This window comes from Hemitrygon akajei, chromosome 11, assembly GCF_048418815.1.
Source record: "Hemitrygon akajei chromosome 11, sHemAka1.3, whole genome shotgun sequence".
Classification (NCBI taxonomy): domain Eukaryota; kingdom Metazoa; phylum Chordata; class Chondrichthyes; order Myliobatiformes; family Dasyatidae; genus Hemitrygon; species Hemitrygon akajei.
This window is the reverse complement of record NC_133134.1, coordinates 151,264,516-151,278,558: the sequence shown is the minus strand read 5'-3', so window position 1 is coordinate 151,278,558 and position 14,043 is coordinate 151,264,516. Positions and strand designations below refer to the sequence as shown.

The 14,043-nt window shown below is 41.4% G+C and overlaps 1 protein-coding gene across 10 annotated transcripts in view; it reads left to right on the top strand.

Annotated features, from left to right (window-relative positions):
• slco4a1 (solute carrier organic anion transporter family, member 4A1) overlaps positions 1-14,043 on the top strand; it is a 229,844-nt gene that overhangs the window by 121,669 nt on the left and 94,132 nt on the right. Inside the window, exon 1 of one of the 10 annotated variants that reach the window (XM_073061934.1) lies at positions 13,579-13,743. The exons of the other annotated variants lie outside the window; for them this stretch is intronic. The gene's annotated coding sequence lies outside the window, so the exon portion shown is untranslated. Of the gene's footprint in view, positions 1-13,578; positions 13,744-14,043 lie in introns of those variants that run through there. 10 annotated transcript variants of the gene reach the window in all.

Here is a 14,043-nt window from a genome sequence, read left to right as displayed (position 1 = left end):
CAGGGAAAATATTTTTACATTATCTCTGAAACCCCTCATTAACTTTCAAAAAGAAACCTAAGAACATCTTTTAAACATTTTTGGTTTTTAAAAGATCCCTAGTCTTATCCTCATTGTTACACGAGTAAATTGTACTGCACGTAGTGATTAGCATAATGTTTTAAATTAACAGTGACTGAGTTCATTTCCTGTTGCTCTCTGTAAGGAGTTTGTACGCGCACCCCGTGACCTCATGGGTTTCCTCCAGGCAGTCAAGGACGTACAGTTGATAGGCTAATTGGTCATTGTAAATTTTTCCATGTTGAGGCTAGTGTTAAATCGGGGGTTGCTGTGCGGTGGAGCTTGAAGTACTGGAAGGGCCTATTCTGCTCCGTATTTCAATTAAAAAAAATAAATTTATTCAGTTTCATGTTCCTCAGGCCTTGAATTCAAATTCAAGTTTATTATCATTCAGTGTATTCCTGTATACCGCCAAATGAAACAACATTCCTCTGGACCGAGGTGTGCAATATAGTACATATAACTCACACAACAGAAAGTAATAGAACCATTAATAATAAGGTGCATTTATGATACAGGTTTAAAAAGTAAACAGTATAATGCTTCTGACACCTCGTACGTGATGAGATCTGGGTGGTGGCAGTAGGGAACTGAAAACTCTATAAAGTGTTCCAATAGCCCAGCTCTTAAATTGTACGTTTGGTGGTTTTGTGCATGATGTTTCTATTTAAAACCTTTTAAAAACTAAAACATTTGCAAAACAAGCAATATTGACTTACAGTTCCATTTTGTTTACCCACTGCCACTTATTTAGCACATGACACCCTGGTTTCTGCACGTGCTTTCCGTATAAATTGGAGATGTAAATATCCTTTATCCTTGTTACATATGTAGTTACAGAACAGGTTTTGCAGATTTAAAATTCTTGTCTCTAACAGTCATTTGACTTCTATCTAGTTGAAATTCCTGTCAACGGCGTATTGTTAGGTAAACAAGTCACGCAGTGCTACAAACGTGATAGGTTTTCTAAACAAACTTTATTAAGAAGAGAGGTGGAATAACCTTGAATAGAAACTTTGACAGGTAATCACCTGCATGTTTGAAGATTGTTAACAATTCTCTTTCATAGTGAGTATCACATTTAAAAATAATCAAAGTTACGGAGCAATACAGCCCTTTGGCCCGATGACATATAGGACCACTCATGCCAATTTTTCTCCTACTGGGGTAGGGCATAAAAATGCAAGAAAGCAGTTTAATGCTCAGCGACCATATAAGTGACTTGTCTGCATAATATTCAATAAAGTTTGTCTCTTTTTCTACTTGGAGAACAAGACCTAATTATCAAAGTTCAGAGTAAACTTATCATCAAAGTGGATCAGTTTCACCATATACAGCACTGAGATTCATTATCTTGCAAGCATTCACAGTAAGTACAGAGAAACACAATAGAATCAATGAAAAACTGGACTCATTAAAATGACAACTAGTGTGCAATAGTGTAAAAACAAAATAGAAAAAAGTCAAAATAATAATGAATATTGAGAACCTGAGTTGTAGAGTCTTTGAAAGTAAGCCCATGGGTTCTAGTTCGTTGTTAGGGTGACTGAAGCTATCTACTTGGGTTCAAGAATTGTATGTTGATTTTGAGTATTTTGTCCACATTTGATGTCACCAATTACTTTTCATTTTTATGTAGAGTCATAGCAAAGCAGAGCACAGAAACAGGCTCTTCAGCCAAGCAGTTCATGCCAAACCATTCAAACTGTCTACTCCCATCGACCTGCATCAGGACCATAGCCCTCCATTCCTATCCAATACCATCCATGTACTTATCCAAACTTCTCTTAAACATTGAAATCAAGTTTGCATGCCCCACTTGCACTCACAGCTCGTTCTGCACTCTAATGACCTCTTAGCTTCCCCTCATGTTCCCCTTAAACGTTTTCCCTTTCACCCTTAACCCATGACAGCTAGTTGTAGAAACACCCAACCTAGTGGAATACATCTAACGAATGCTGCCTTTTTGACTCACTGAGTAATGAATGCTGATTTTGGAGTTAGGTTATGTAAATAATCTAATTTCCTATTGGTGATTTGTTTTCCCATTTTAAAAAAAGTCTTGACCAGCATGAGGACATAAAGTGAGAGACAACTAAACCTTACTGTTCTTCACTTAGAATTTCTCTGGGTGGAGGCCTGCTATGAAACCAGGCTCCAGCTATTGAGCAAGACCTACCACAATGAGATCATTTCCAACCTTCGGAAGGAAGCCCAAAGCCTGAACTAATGTAGTTACTGTCACTATCCCAAACCATCCCTCCATCTTTACAGTCATTAAAAGCCTATTATAAATTAAATATATTAGGAACTTAAATAAATTTACTCAAAACAAGAGGCCGGCCTTCCCGGTGCTCACCCATTTAAATTCCGCTTCCTCTCCCATTCTGCCATGTCTGCCCACATCCTCTACTGCCACATTGAGGCCTCTCTCATGTTTGGGGCAACACCTCATATTCCGTCTGGGTAGCCTCCAACCTAATGGCATGAACATTGATTTCTCTAACTTCTCCCTTGAATTGTTTTCTATTTCCCACTCCCCTTTGTTTTTCTCTGGCCATTTACCTCTTTCACCTCCCCCCCCCCCCCCCAGCTTCTCATTTCATTCCTCCTCACCCACCTTCCCTCTCACCTTGTCTCGCGCATCACCTGTCAGCTTGTACTCCTTCCCCTCCCCATCACCATCTTATTCTGGCTTCATCCCTGTCCCCTCCCAGTCCTGATGAAGGGTCTCAGCCTGAAATGTTGGGCTGTTTACTCCTCTTCATAGATGCTAATATGCTGGAGTTTCTCCTCCATTTTGTGCTAGCTGCTCTAGATTTCCAGCATCTTCAGAATCTCTTGTGTTTGTAACTCAAAATATTATATTTGGCATTCTCTCTTTTCTCTTTGCAAACGAATACATTTGCAACGGGTCCAGCCTGGCATGGACTCAGTGGGAAGATTTCCTGCAAAACAGCAGTTAAATTAATTCCAGGGTTGGACTTGCCTCTTTAACATGAGAAAAGCCCTCTGCACACTTGACCTCACAATTTAGATGCGGTCAGTCTGCACAGCAGGTTGACACACCATCACAGACTTCACCAGTAGGTATGTAGAGAGACTGCATGTCAAAGAGCTTCAGTCTGGCTGTTGCCCGACCTGAAATGATAGATAAATGAGAGATTCAGTCCCGAATGGCGTCCATGTTGTAGTGCTCAAATCAGTTGACCCTGACCTACGGAGGAAATCGAGGGATGACCTCTGTGAAGCTATCAGGGGCGTGAAGGGACAGTACCAGACAAAAGAGAGTCACAGAGCAGCATAATTTGTGGCAGAGCTAGCATGCGATAATGGGCTACAAAACGAAATCAGGCTGCATTACGTCTAATAATGCGTTCCCCCTACCTCAATGACTCCAGTGCATTCTATTAAAGATTAAATACAGTGAGGGGCTGATTTATCACTTTATTGAGTACAGGAGTGGAACCCAGTGTGGTCTTCTGCTGCCGTAGCCCATCCACTTCAAGTATTGACATGTTTTGCATTCAGAGATGCTCTTATGTATAGCGCTGTTGTATCGTGCGGTTACTTGAGTTGCTGTTGCCTTCCTGTCAGTTTCAACTAGTCTGGCCATTCTCCTCTGGCTTCGCTCGTTCACAAGGCATTTTTCTCACCACTGAACAGAACTCACTGGAGTTTTTTTTGTTTTTCACACCATTCTCTGTAAACTCTAGAGACTGTTGTGCGTGAAAATCCCAGGTGATCAGCAGTTTCTGAGATACTCTAACCACCCTGTCTGGCACCAACAATCATTTCATGGTCAAAGTAACGTAGATCACATTTCTTCCCCCATTCTGACATTTGAACTGAACCTCTGGACCATATCTGTGTGCTTTTGTTCATAAAGCGACTCTGTGGTTAAGAAATCACAGGGTGCATTGGCCTTCATCAATCATGGGATTGAGTTTTGGAGCTGAGCGGTAATGTTGCAGCTATATAGGACCCTGTTCAGACCCCATTTGGAGTACTGTGCTCAGTTTTGGTTACCTCGCTATAAGAAGGATGTGGAAACTATAGAAAAGGTGCAGAGAAGATTTGTAATGATGTTGCCTGGATTGGGGAGCATGCCTTATGAGAATAGGTTGAGTGAACTCTGCCTTCTTTCCTTGGAGCGATGGAGGATGAGAGGTGACCTGATAGAGGTGTATAAGATGATGAGAGGCATTGATTATGTGCATAGTCAGACGCTTTTTCCCAGGCTCGCACGAGAGGGCACAGTTTTAAGGTGCTTGGAGGTAGGTACAGAGGAGATATCAGGGGTAAGTTTTTTTTACACAGAGAGTGGTGAATGCATGGAATGGGCTGCTGGCGACAGTGGTGGAGGCAGGTACAACAGGGTCTTTTAATAGACACCTGGACAGGTATATGGAGCTCTGAAAAATGGAGGGCTATGGGTAACCCTAGGTAATTTCTCAGGTGAAGACATGTTCGTCACAGCTTTGTGGGCCGAAAGGCCTGTATTGTGCTGTAGGTTTTCTATATCTAAGTTGCAACTTTGTGACTGGCTGATTAGATATTTGCTTTAACAAGCAGGTGTCCCTAATAAAGTGGCCACTGAGTGTATACCTGAAAGTGAAAGCAATTAAATTAACTCACACCAATTAACTTAAATCATAGCTTGTTACATCAAATTAAATGGGTTTGCAGAATTTGTGCTAAGCTTTAGCTGTGTTGCATTCAGCAGAATAGGTAAGAAGTATGCAAAAGTTTGTTATTGCCTGCCGGTATCATTGGTGGAACAAACCTGGAGGGTACTGTCGAACAACTTTTCTTGCTCTTGGGACATCCACCTCTTGTGTAGGAATTCAAATCCACTACACAGTCTGTAGTAAAAGCTGATGGGTCCATTCGCAGCTGCAGACTGTTATGAAAATAGTTTGGGCTGTTAAATGTGTCTTTCCCTATGAATGCTCCTTGTCCTGTTTAGTATGTCCAGCATATTTTGTCTTTATGTCAAGAATAATATATAAAGGTGAATGCATGCAGGCTTTTACTCCTCAGATGGGGCAAGACTAGAACTAACACAAACAAAATGTTGGAGAAATGCAGTAGGTCAGGCAACACTATGAAAATGAATTAATAGTTGAAATTTCAGGCTGAGACCCTTCTTCGTGACTGAATCCGATAGAAAGGGAGAAAAGGGGAAAGGGAAGAAGGGGCACCAGGGTGATAGGCAGGTAAGAAGTGGTAAGAGGCCATAGTGAGGAAGAAAAGAAGGAGCAAAGGGGAAAGTAGTTCTTTTCCAAAAGGAGAAATCGATGTTCATGTCATCAGTTTGGACTAGAGGTGATAGAGGACTAGAGGGTTAAAAGTGAAATATTTAAGAGGAATCCAAGGGGGATCTTCACTCAGAGGGTGGTGTGAGTGTGAGATGTGTTCAATTGTAACATTTAAGAGTTTGGATGAAAGTGCTGTAGTTCAGGTGTAGCAAGATAGGAAGGACCAAGCAGAAAGCGGTTCTGTATTTCCCATGGAAGGGGATTCTAGGACAAGAGGGCACAACTTCTGAATTGAAGGATGTCTATTTAGAACGGAGATCTGGAGAAATTACTTTAGTCAGAGGGTGGTAAATCTGTTGAATTTGTTACCAGAAGCGGTTATGGAGGCCAAGTCATTGGATGTATTTAAAGAAGAGATAGATAGGTTCTTGATTATTCAGGGCATCAAAGGGTATGGGGTGAAGGCAGGTGAGTGGGGATGACTGGAAGAATTGGATCAGCTATGATTGAAAGGCAGAAAAGACTCAATGGGCTGAATGGCCTACTTCTGCTCCTATATCGTATGGTTTTATGTTGCCGTGTACACCCACAGACAGTTTTATCAGCACTATAGGCATCAATAATATCGTTGATTTTGGAGAGGGAAAAAAACAAGCCTTGTGGTGAATTGATGGAACTGACACAACCTCACTAAGTAAAATATCTTGTTTTGAAAGCCTTTACACTTCCAAGATTACCATTTTGGCTTTGATGTTAATGTGCAACTGACAGCTGATAATTAGAAATCAGTTTAAGGGAAACACCCTTGAACCTTAGAGGTTGGAATGATTCTTTATTCCAAACCATGTGCCATGCCTGCCTTTTGAACTGTTGTAAGTGTCTCTCTGGTTCCGTGTGCATGTGAAATAATCTCTCTGCCTGAGGAGCAGAAAAAACACATCTTGGCCATGAATGGGAGAATATGACCCTCATTTTCCTTTTCCTTGTTTTTACTCATCACATATCCCCAGAGTTACTCTCCAGGAAGTTCCTTTTCCTCATTCTATTCCAAGTGACTAATTTGTAATTCATTGCCGCAGAAGTCTGTGGAGGCCAAGTAATTGAATATATTTGCAGCAGGAGCTTCTTGATTTGACAGAGTGCCAAAGGTCAAAGGAGGAGGCAGGAGAACAGGCTTGAGAGGGAATATAAAATAGCCATGATAGAATAGCAGAGCAGACTTGATGGGCCAAATGGCCTAATTCTGCTCCTATGTCTTATGAACTGATGGCAATTTTAGGGATAGAGCAAGGGAATAATATATTAAAGGATAAATGTATAGATTTTCCTCTGACGTCATCTAAAACTTTATTTATTCCTTAGAAGGTTGGTGTCATTCAATGTCTGCAGTGAGATGCTGAAGATGTTCTATAGGTCAGTTGTTGAGAGCGCCCTCTTCTTTGTGGTGGCGTGTTGGGGAGGAAGCATTAAGAAGAAGGATGCCTCACGTCTTAATAAGCTGATAAGGAAGGCGGGCTCTGTCGTGGGCAAAGTACTGGAGAGTTTAACATCGGTAGCTGAGCGAAGGGCGCTGAGTAGGCTACGGTCAATTATGGAAAACCCTGAACATCCTCTACATAGCACCATCCAGAGACAGAGAAGCAGTTTCAGCGACAGGTTACTCCTCAGACAGGATGAAGAGGTCAATACTCCCCAATGCCATTAGGCTTTACAATTCAACTGCCAGGACTTAAGAACTTTTTTAAAGCTATTATTAATGCTTTTTGAGTTAGTGATTTAGATGCATATCATATTATTACTGAGTTAAGTATTGCATGTAATGAGTTTTTGCTACAACAAGTGTATGGGACATTGGAAAAAATGTTGAATTTCCCCATGGGGATGAATAAAGTATCTATCTATCTATCTATCTATCTATCTATCTATTTTCCTCATCTGTCAAGTGGATTGAAGTTGCATAGAACACAGGCCGTTCGACTCACTATGTTGTGTTGGCCTTTTAATCTGTTCTGAGACCAATCTAATCCTTCCCTCCTACATTTTCTTTGATTTTTTTTCTGTGCTTATCTGAGTTTCTTACATGTCCCTAATGCATCTGCCTCTCCCACCATCCTTGTCAGGATGATCTGCCCATTCACCACTCTCTGTGTAAAACATCAAGCTTACCTTTGACACCCCCACCCCATGCTTTCCTCAAATCACCTTAAAATTATGCCCCCTGGCATTAGCCATTTCCACCCTAGGAAAATGTCAGTGGCTATCCACTCCATCTGTACTACTTATCATCTTGTGCACCTCTTTCAAGTCACCTCTCAATTATATTGAGAATGGAAATAATCAAAAGCATTACATGCCCAAACATGCAAGACAGGTTTCTACTGATTACAAGTTCTTTCCTTCTCTAAGTCCCTGACACCACACACCAAGCCGCTGCAACATTTCCTGCAATATGAAGCCCCAGATTAGTATGTTGAGCTAGGAATTACATATCAAGTACTTTGCAGAGATCTCGGGCAATTAACGATCAATGCTTGTGTGGGAGTTTTGTGCATGATAGAACCTGAAATAAGAGTCATTTACCTCATATCTCACACCTGCAGTATATTCTCCATAGGACACAGGAGTAGCGGTCCAAATGATGGATCACACACAAAATGCAGGAAGAACTCAGCATGTCAAGCAGCATCTATAGAAATGAATATACAGTCGATGTTTCAGGCCGAGACACTTCTGTGGGGCTGAAATAGAAGGGGGAAGCTGGCTAGCAAGAATGTGATGGGTGAATCCATCTGAGTGGGAAAGGTAAAGGGCTGGAGAAGAAGGAATCTAATAGGAGAGGAGAGTGGGCCATAGGAGGAGAGTGGGCCATAGGAGGAAGGGAAAGAAGAGGTGGGGGTCCCAGGGGGAAATGATAGACAAGTGAGAAAAGATAGAAGACCAGAAGAAAATAGGGAATAGAAGGGGTTGGGGAGGGAAAATAAATTACCAGAAGGAAAAATCGATATTCATGCCATCAGATTGGAGGCTACCCAAGAGGAGGCCTTGGAGTGACATATCAGAACAGGAATGGGATTCAGAATTAAAATGTTTGGAAGTTCTGCTTTTAGCAGATGGAGCTCAGACGCTCAATGAAGCGGACTCCCAATTTATGACGAGTGTCACCAATGTAGAGGAGGCTGCATTCATTTGCATAGATGCTACCTGACCTGCTGAGTTCCTCCAGTATTTTGTGTGCGTTGCCTTGGATTTTCTAGCATCGGAAGACATTCCGATGGATGGATGCTGCCTTTCTGAAGCATCGCCTTTTGGAAATTTCCTCTGTGCTGGGGAGGCTAATGCCCATGATGGAGATGGCTGAGTTTACAACCTTCTGCAGCTTAACTGTGCATATCTTCCTGAAGTGCAGGCAATGCCACATGGAAGTGCTGGTATTTCTTCACACACTTTTCAGAAATACAGCTCCTACACTTGTAGACAAATGCCTAAATCTTGCTGGAGAGACAGAGAAGAAGAGGCTTCTTCTCTGATCTCCAATGTGGGGTCCACGGGGGGCTGCAACTCTTGCATTTTTTGCAACTCATTGAACCTGCTGCAGGCTAGATCTTGACTGTGACCAGTGAATCTATTCATTTGAATGAAAAGAGTAGCTGCAAGGGAGAGCGTTAAATTTCAGGTAGTTTACATTATATTTCAAACTGAATGAAATTCAGAAAGAATTACAAATGAATTTAAACAATACTTCTCTCCTTGTGGGTAGTCCTTTCCATTCAAATGCAATATAAAACAAGAAAGAGCATTTTCTGTAGCTCTTAAGTATTTTAATCTTTTAATAGATTGATTTTTGTTTTTTATTTTCATAGAGTTCATTTTTCCGATGTTCTAATACTATTAAATTGACAGCTGGAAAGTCTGATGGTTAAAAACGGTATTTAGACGTGTCATTAAAATTGGTAAAGGAATAAATTTGGATAACCCCTTTCAGCTGACAAGTGGCCTCATTCTGTTCCATGAGTTTCTATGATTCAGATTTACCTCATTAACCAAACATCCATCAGCGTTGTTTTCTGATCTTGGAATGGATTAGTAGTCCTCTCTGGAAAATATTTTTTTCCTCACAGGGAAATTTCAAAATCTTGTGTTTTAATAGGGACAATTTAATGTAAAAGAATTTTGCTTTCACTGGCAAAGCAGATCACTAAGCATTAGAGAACATCAGTGGTTTTGTTTCTGCAGTGGTGGCAATGCGTGGGTTGGCTTTGAAGAGAAAGTGTGCTCCTTTGTTTCAGTGATTTAATGAGTGAAGTGTTCCCGGTGTTTATGCTGCAATTCCCACTCTTGAAGAATGGTTGCATCACAGCAGGCTATTCTACTCGTACTGTGCATGCTGCTCTCTACTGAAGCAATTTACTAATTCCATAAACACAAAGAAGTGTTTAGAATCTGGAAATCCAAAGCAACTGGCACAAAATGCTGGATGAACTCAGCAGGTTTAGAGGCATCTGTGAAATGAATAAACAGCCAAAACTCTCCTTCGGGACTGCGAGGGAAAATCCATCTCCTCATTCCTTCTCTGGGGCCTTGCAAATTTGTTCTTGTCATATACACTCAGGCTACATCCACACTAGACCGGATAATTTTGAAAATGCCGGTTTCGTGTAAAAAAAACAATAGGCGTCCACACTAGGCGTTTTAAAAAATATCTCTGTCCACATTGAAATGGATATTTCAGCGAATCTCCTCCTACTGTGCATGCGCAGGACTCATCTACCGAAAACAAGCGACATGTTTGGTGTCAAATCTCTCTGTGAAAGTGTGCGTTTGTCCAGTTACAGACTAGAAAAACTTAAACGACGGGCAGCTGTTGGCTTTCACGCAGGAGGATTTAAAAGTTTAAAAAAAACAAATACTGAAGCGTATGAAGGCAACCGACAGGGAGTTCACTGACTGTATGACCCGGCTGATGATGAACATTGAAAAACTGACTAACTCTGTTGCATTAATAGATAGATAGATAGATACTTTATTCATCCCCATGGGGAAATTCAACTTTTTTTCCAATGTCCCATACACTTGTTGTAGCAAAACTAATTACATACAATACTTAACTCAGTAAAAATATGATATGCATCTAAATCACTCTCTCAGAAAGCATTAATAATAGCTTTTAAAAAGTTCTTAAGTAGTTTACTTAAATACATTGAGTCCTAACCCCGGCACTTTAACATATCTTACTCCTGGCGGTTGAATTGTAAAGCCTAATGGCATTGGGGAGTATTGACCTCTTCATCCTGTCTGAGGAGCATTGCATCGATAGCAACCTGTCGCTGAAACTGCTTCTCTGTCTCTGGATGGTGCTATGTAGAGGATGTTCAGGGTTTTCCATAATTGACCGTAGCCTACTCAGCACCCTTCGCTCAGCTACCGATGTTATACTCTCCAGTACTTTGCCCACGACAGAGCCTGCCTTCCTTACCAGCTTATTAAGACGTGAGGCATCCCTCTTCTTAATGCTGCCTCCCCAACACGCCACCACAAAGAAGAGGGCGCTCTCCACAACTGACCTATAGAACATCTTCAGCATCTCACTACAGACATTGAATGACGCCAACCTTCTAAGGAAGTACAGTCGACTCTGTGCCTTCCTGCACAAGGCATCTGTGTTGGCAGTCCAGTCTAGCTTCTCGTCTAACTGTACTCCCAGATACTTGTAGGTCTTAACCTGCTCCACACATTCTCCATTAATGATCACTGGCTCCATATGAGGCCTAGATCTCCTAAAGTCCACCACCATCTCCTTGGTCTTGGTGATATTGAGACGCAGGTAGTTTGAGTTGCACCATATCACAAAGTCCTGTATCAGTTTCCTATACTCCTCCTCCTGTCCATTCCTGACACACCCCACTATGGCCGTGTCATCAGCGAACTTCTGCACATGGCAGGACTCCGAGTTATATTGGAAGTCTGATGTGTACAGGGTGAACAGGACCGGAGAGAGCACGGTCCCCTGCGGCGCTCCTGTGCTGCTGACCACCGTGTCAGACCTACAGTCTCCCAACCGCACATACTGAGGTCTATCTGTCAAGTAGTCCACTATCCAATCCACCATGTGAGAGTCTACTCCCATCTCCGTTAGTTTGTGCCTTAAGATCTTGGGCTGGATGGTGTTAAAGGCACTAGAGAAGTCCAGGAATGTAATCCTCACAGCACCACTGACCCCATCTAGGTGAGAGAGGGATTTGTGCAGCAAATACGTGATAGCATCCTCCACTCCCACCTTCTCCTTATACGCAAACTGAAGAGGATCCCGGGCGTGCCTGGTTTGTGGCCTCAGATTCTGTATTATCAGCCGCTCCATGGTCTTTATCACGTGCGACGTCAAGGCAACAGGTCTGAAGTCATTCAACTCCTTTGGTTGTGGTTTCTTCAGTACTGGGACAATACAGGATGTTTTCCACTGTCTGGGTACTCTTCTCTGCTCCAGGCTGTGTAAACATGTCTGCATCAGTATTATCTTGTATTTCCATACAATGTTACATTAGGCTGTTACACAACTATTGTCAGAGAAGTACTTGCTTAAATAGGTAAACCACCTTCATACGAGCAAGGACAGAAAACAGGGCAAAGTGACTACAGTTATACTTATTTATTCAGTAAGTTATGGGTCAAAGTATTTGGTGAGTACATTTCTAACTCTTCTGGCTTCAGTCTCATTGCCATCTGTTCTGAAGTTGTTAGGTTGAGTTCAAGAAAACAATGAAATAGCGAGCTGCCATCTGATAGCGTTTTCTGATTTCTCTGGTTACCCCCGTCCACACTGATATGCCCGAGCGGCGCTTTCAGAAATACCCACCCTGGAAAGCATTTCTGAAAAGCTCTGGTTTCGGGGGACGAAATCGCCGTTTTAGTGTGGACGGAGAGTAAAAATGAAGAGAAAAAGCTTCGGTTACGGATTTATCCGGTGTAGTGTGGATGTAGCCTCAGTGGCCACTTTATTAGGTTCACCTTTACACCTCATTAATACAAACATCTAATTAGCCAATCAGGTGGCAGTAACTCAATGAATAAAAGCATCCAGGCATACAGAGGTTCAGTTGTTGTTCATACCAAACACCAGAATGGGGAAGAAATGTGATCTAAGTGACTATGACTGTGGAATGAATGTTGGTGCCAGACGGGGTGGTTTGAGTATCTGCTGGAGTCTTCATCCACAACAGTCTCTAGAGCTTACAGTGAATAGTGCGAAAAAAACAAAAGAAAAATCACTGAGCAGCAGTTCTGTGGGCAAAAATTCCTCATTGAAGAGAGAGATCATAGGAGACTGGCCAGACTGACTCAAGCTGACAGGAAGGCAGTAGTGTGCAGGGGCCATCTCTGAATGCACAAAACATCAAACCTTGAAGTGGATGGGCTACAGCAGCAGGGGACTATGAATGTACATTCAGTGACCCGTTTAGTAGTGGCAAAATCTTTTTAAATAATGAAATGTGATGTCAATAGCTTCAGTTAGTCATCAGTAGAACATACAACATTACAGTAGAGTACAGGCTTTTTGGCCCACAATGTTGTGCCGAAATTTTAACCTACTCAAAGTTCAATCTAACCCTTCACCCTGCATAGCCTTCCATTTTCCTATCATCCATGTGCCTATCTAAGAGTTTAATATATTTTAAATATATTAAAATATAAAATAAATTATTCATTATATTTTATCATCTCTCACATGATTAAAATAGATAACTTTATTGCTTTTATTTGCAGACATGATATTAAACTCTTATAATAGAAACGGTCTCCGCAGTAGCTGCTTGAACAGCTGTGCATTTTGAGCATTTTCTGTTTAATTATATATGACTGTTGGTATGCAGAACTGTTTGCTGCCCTCAACAATGGATGGAATATCCTCAGCCAGAGCAGGCAATTAAAATGCTTGCAACAAGCAGTCCGATGGACAAATTCAACAGGTCAGGCAACGTCTGTGGGAGGAAAGGAACCGTTGTCATTTTGGGACGATGCCCCACGTGAAATTCAGTGTTTGTGTTTTGATCGTGTCCTGTCACTATTTTAATGACAGGAAAGACAAGTTAAGGCACAGTTCTTATTTCCTAGTTGTCAAGGTAAGGGATCTATCTAGCAACACTTAAACCTGTTTGGACTTTTGGCACATTGCTAACATTAGTGTCAGACACGCCCAAAAAGTCATTTTGTAAGCATAAGGAACAGAGCAGAACTCCTCTCATTGCACCTGAACTAGGCAGGTGAGAACACTACTGGAAGTGTATGGAACCTTTTTCTCGCAGTGTTTAGAAAATACTCTTCAAGTTTAAGGATTTTGGAATGCTGAAGTTATAGATACATCTTCATCCTTTTGTAACCTGCGCAGTGAATATATACGTACTTGGATTTATGGTGCTTGTATTTTAAGGTATTTGAACAATCATTAACTTTCTGCTGTTTACTGCTCAATCGAGTAAAGTTTATTGTTATAATGCCAGAGCCTACAGCCATTTGAATTATATATTCAAACACAGTACATGTATTGCTGAGTATATGTTACATTGAATTGGGCTCCTGTACTTTATTTTTTTTTAAAAAAAGGTTTCAGTAGATTGGAAGTTACTCTCAGGTTTATCGGTCTGGTATCTGAAATAATTAATTTGCCTTAAGAAATAAATTTGAACAGGCAAAGTTTACATCCATGCAGTTCAGAAGAGTAAAAATGGGT